Source organism: Neltuma alba, unplaced genomic scaffold (genome assembly GCF_004799145.2).
Source record: "Neltuma alba isolate B1F8T4 unplaced genomic scaffold, ASM479914v2 tig00013704_pilon, whole genome shotgun sequence".
In the NCBI taxonomy this organism is placed as follows: domain Eukaryota; kingdom Viridiplantae; phylum Streptophyta; class Magnoliopsida; order Fabales; family Fabaceae; genus Neltuma; species Neltuma alba.
The window spans coordinates 29,818-35,457 of NW_021637865.1; the positions used below are offsets into that span (position 1 = coordinate 29,818).

At 33.5% G+C, this 5,640-nt stretch overlaps 1 long non-coding RNA gene across 1 annotated transcript; it reads left to right on the top strand.

Moving 5' to 3' along the window:
- Nucleotides 1-3,762: 3,762 nt before the first annotated feature.
- Nucleotides 3,763-4,586, top strand: LOC114738887 (uncharacterized). The gene is made up of 3 exons (XR_003739564.1): nt 3,763-3,830; nt 3,961-4,037; nt 4,498-4,586. It is a non-coding gene; the product is annotated as an uncharacterized LOC114738887 (long non-coding RNA).
- The last annotated feature ends 1,054 nt before the right edge of the window (nt 4,587-5,640 follow it).

The following is a 5,640-nucleotide window of genomic DNA, read 5'->3' on the forward strand; positions in this document are numbered from 1 at the left end:
TGGTCATTTTACAAGTAAGTTTCATGCTATATTAGAGGTCACATGTTTGGGTTCGGTTACTTGCATAATTAATTTCTGCAGAATGGGGAAGTTTTCGTAGAGGTAATGTCTTGTAGTTAGTACATACTATTTTTCTTTTGTGCCTTATGCATCCTGTGTCATCATTGTCGATAGATGGGAATTTAATGCAATCGGTTGGTTTTTTCCCCCCCTAGTAGGTAGGATTTATTGAATGGTTTTTTGTGTATATATATATCGTTCCAGTCATGATAGGCTCATGCGTTTTTTCTTTGGGCGTTATCGCTATGTCATTTTCATTGAGTTCCTTTGTTTGTAGGATTGTTGCATTCAATCTATTTGGTCTACATTATGGCTGAAGAATATAAAAGATATTCAACTTAACTGGGCTCCAGGATGCAAAGCCAGGGGTTAATAAGTCTAGACATTTTTTTAATGACTAATTGTGTTTTGATAGTAATTGATTGGTTCAACTTTTATTTACAAGATGATGTGGTTGGTTTTTGTGATCTGTAGATATCATTGGTCTTTTGGTCACTCTGGAGGATTTGGAAATTACTAGGCACAATGGGACACACATTTATGTCCTGAACTTTGTTGTGGAGGATTTGGAGTTGAGTTTTTTCGTAGATGATTGAATGAGTGTTTTTAGGTATAGTGATTAAGTTTCAGTATTTTTTATTGTTCATTTTGTTTAGTGATCTTTGATTGGATATATTTGTAGCAAGAAAAGGATTTCCTGTGAGATCCATGGCGATCCTGCTAAAGAGACATGGATAGAATTTGAGCAAGTATGGGAGGTATCAAAACTGGTCTGCATTGTACAGTATGCAGTTGTGAATTAGGTGCAAGGTAAGTTTAAAGTTATGTGTTTTGTTCAACTGAGTTATTATAAGTGCATTAATAGTTATGAAATTTTTTTAATGTTGTATGTTTTATTTGCAGGAACATCATATCTGACAAACTATATAAATGCCACAAGGGTATTTTGGAACCCAACATTTTATGAAGCATGTTACACGAGGAGGGATCTGTTGAAGAATAATTAGGGTCCTAGGTAGATGCTTGTTAGAGCTAGAATAATAAAGTGGCTGGCATGATATCTGTTAATTATAGTTGTGCGTTTTTGTGGTTTGATGGACGGTGGAACTAAAATAAGTTATTTTATGATAGTCTGTGATCATTTTGTATATGCAATGGTCTGTCAACTATGATCTGATGATAGCCATTTATCATGTATATGAAGATGGTGCAGACTAATATAAATGTTGTGTTGATTATGCATATAATATTTTGCTTTTATATCTTTTCATATGGGCAGCATTGGTAGCAAAAGAAAACTGATATATGTTTAAGGGTCAATGAATATAAAAGAGTAGATGAGTAGTCAAACGAGTTAAAAAAATTAACATGTGGATCATTATTATGCTTTTGCAGGAGACCGCTGGTCCTTAATAGTGCAATACAATTCTCTGTATAACTTTTTACATTATAGGATCTTTATTTATATTAACTTTTTTATGAAAAAAATATAAGTACTGTCATCTGAATATCTTTCATGGCTCTGTTACAATTGAACATGCAGTATTATTAATTTGTTTGTTCAATATGGCTAGTTTTATTGCATAATGAATAAGTAAGAAAGTTATAAGTTTGTTTGCTTTCTTAATACGTTTCACCATTGCAACATGTCTATACCAGAGAGTGCAGATTGACAGAATAGCAACTTTATAGGTATGAATCAGAGATAAGATCTTACTTGGTTTAGGAAACTAACTTTTCTTGTATATGAAGGTTTCTTAGTTTTTTTGTTAGGATTACCACATTGTAAAGGGTCAGAAGTAGATAATGACAGTTAAATTGTTTTCCACACTAATAGTAGCACTGACAATAAGATATATGTATGGTAGATTTTTTTTTTTTTTTGGAGAGTAGCTATTTGTTATAAAGTTGAAACAGACACCTGTTAGCAATGTAAAATAACACTTGACTTAAATTAGCCCCAAAGTCAGTGAGTTAATTTAAGTAACTCTGGGACCTAAATTATACATCTAAATGAGCGTTTTCATATAAACATCGTGATATTTATGTTTAACTATCCTATTTGACATGATTCTTTAGCTACGGATAATTGAGATGGGTTTGCTTACATATATTGGAATTAATTATCCACATCATAGTATAATAAAAGCACACAACTGATAGAAATATGTAACTTATTTTTTATCCGTTGAATCACCCATACGACATATAGGGTATGTGAAACTTATGACATAAATAAATGAGTTTAAGATCTGTAGGGTTTAGCACGCAAGATATCTTAGTTGTCAATTCTATATTAATTATGTCACACGCATGAAAAATTTTATCTATATATTTTAGTAGCCTTGAGGAAGTTACGTTGCTTCGAATTCAGTGAATCTATAGGCAGGGCTGAGATTTCTAGATGGTTCCTATACGTCTTCTTTATTGATTTTGTTGGGAAAATCATCCGAAGTGATATTCTGCGTGTGAAGGTGTAAAAGATAGTGTGCATTAAGCCCCTAAAAAAACTAAAATCAGAGTAGTGAGCACTGCAGAGGAGTTGGATGTAGCATGGTGTGTATTGGATCATTTGATGCGTGTGTCAAATAATTAGGTGCAATGTCCTCCTTTCAAATGTCAGAAAGTCAACCACACAAACTCATAATGATGAGCTGAGATTTCCCTGATTCAATTGCAGGGAAATTGATGAGTCAGTATAATAATGGAATGCATGCCCCATGTGTAACTTTTTCACATTTAGCGTTTTGAATTTTATTGATAAAGATTTTAAAATGATTTTTTAATTAGTATTCATTACCAATTTACACAAATTAACAAAGTAGTTGTTAGTTATTCATTATTCACGTTTCAAAATATCCTCCTCATTAATCTAGTCTAATATTGTGCAGTGAAACAATTGCACAACAATCAGGGATTACAAATAGAATTAAAACAAACTCTCTAATGAGGAGGACTTCCCATAGTGAGACTTTTCATAAGCTAATTATTTAAAGTTTAAAGGGGCCATCTGGATCAATGGCCAAAAAAAGGGGGTCATCTGGATCAGGCCGAAAAAGGGAGCCATTTGGAGAATTTGACTATGGTTTCTGAAATAGTCTGATAGTAGAACCCCACTTTTTTGCTGTTTACGCATTGTTTGTGTAATATCTCAAATTTTATGGATTTGAATAAAGCATGATGAAGGAGAAATTTTTAGAGAAATTATTGAGATTAAGACCTTTCAAATATGGTCTGAATAATTATAAAGTTAATTTCAGGAATTTAGGACCTAGTTTCTTAGAAAATTCAAGGAAAAATAGTTAGAGGATAATTTTTAAGTTGAGATTTTTAGGATAATTATTTTATGAACTAAAGAAGCTAATGGAAGAATGAAATTCATATAAAATATCCAGGTTTGATTTTTGGAATTATTCGATTATCCTAGAAAAATAGAGAAGGATCAAATCAATATATCTTTTAATACTATTCCACTCAAGCCACGGCTCAAACGGCTTACTTTGTAGCTCCAGACTCATTTTACTGTTCATAAGAGATATCTGGCTTAATATTGATTTTATTGGGCTTTGTGTCATATGGCTCACAACAAATGGCTTCGTGTAGGCAATATTTTGAATTTTGAATCCCCCGCCTCATTTCTCAGGCTTACTTTCATCTCTTTTTCCAGCTTTCCCCACAAACGTTTCTCCCTCTACCGCCTGCTCTCCGACTCCTTCATCTTCTTCAGTGTCCTTCATTCTTGTCCCTCGTCTTCTACGCTATATGAGTGGGTATGTTTGAATCTACTCCTTTCTTTTACTGGAACTCACTATAATGTCATAGCTTCCCTTGTGTGTGGTGTGATGTTTGGCTGGTGCTACATTTTTTTTTCCCCATCTTCATAGCCTTCTTCGTTTGCAGATCACTGCAGCTGGAACGGAAAAAAGAGAGGAAGGACTTGCACAAACATTCTTCCTTTTGCCATCATCACTGCAAAAGTAAGTTCATTGGTCAACTGCTCATTTATTCATCCCACCCTTCGTCTCCTACACTACATATGTGGGTGGCACCGAATCTTTTTATTTCTTCTGCTGAAATGTTGTATGATGTCCAGATTTCTTCCTTTCGCCTTATGTCTGACATCCAAGTTTTTTTCCTTTCTTTTGCTAGAATGTTCTGTGACATCCAAGCTTTTACGATATATATGTGGATAACCTTGAAGTTTTGCTTGCAAATATACTGTCTTCGTTCTCAATTTTTAATTGCATTGTCAAGAAAAGCTTATAACCGGTGGAGTTCTAAAGATTGCTGATTATGCAGCATAATGAATCGAAAATTATATTACTCTTAATTTGCACTATGTAGACAGAGATGACCCATTTTCAAGCTTTGAACGGTTATGAGATGCCCTTAACCTGTTGGATCTTTTCTTATATGCTTCATTCGGCTGTATTGCAGGTTTGATTAGATTGTTGGCTTTAATTTTTCTGGTCTGTCAAAAAATTCTGGTGCAAGTGGAGCTTATTTTGATGCTTCTATGGGAGATTGTAGTACTAAAATTGATGTAGCGGAGGTTACAAGGAGGCAATACTAATCGATGCTTTGTTTTTAGTTGAGCCATACATTTTGAATTGATAGGGGAGGTTGCTTAAGACCATGGCTCATGGCAATGGGAATGAAACCAAAATTATTAAAATATGTTCCCCAATTTTCTGGTACTCTTTCCTTCCTCTTCAAGCTTGGTAGATCTTTGATTTTTAAGTTTTATCATTTTTTCTACCATGATAAACTTCAAGGATGTGGTTCAATTCTTTCTACCCAACTGAATCCAAATGTGTAAGAAATGTTTCATCAGGTATTGAGGGTATCACAAGGTACCTCTCCTTATCAGGATACATTGTTAAGCTTTATGAGTAGTTTTTTTTTTTTTTGGTTTTTTTTTAAAGCTTCTTATCAGTTTATGCCTTTCGTGAAATGATGTTTAGATTAATAATGAAGACAAGCGCTCTTTAGTGTTCTGTAGTATAATGCCTCCTTGTGTAGTCTTAATCTAAATATCTTATATTTTTGTATTGCCCATTTACTTTCGAATAGTATTCAAATATTCTACCCTTGCAATTATCTTTTTTATTAATGTGTGTTCATTATATGTTGTTATTATTCCATAATTAAGAAGTAGAAAATGAGAAGTAAACATTAATAATTTATCAACTTCTAAAACATGAATGACAATGCTTTGTTGGAATGATTATCAACAATAAAAATATGAAGTAAATCTCACAAATTAGTCAAATGAACATGAATCTCCCTATTTTGATGAGAAATGCTCTCTGGCCCTAGCCCCTTTTTCATTTTTGCAGATAATGTTGAAATGGTAGAGGGAAAAAAAAAAAGCTGCCATCGTGAAGCTAGAAGGGAGGTGGAGAAGAGTGAGTAGAATCAAGCAATAAAAAGAGGACAGATTAGTCAGCTCGCAGTGCAGAAGGCTGAGTCGATGCAAAAGGTTGACTCCATGCACAGAAATTACACACATTTTGAGACTTCTCTATCCATGAATGAACATACATTGTGTACTTTTTGCAGATATATAAGATGAAGTTT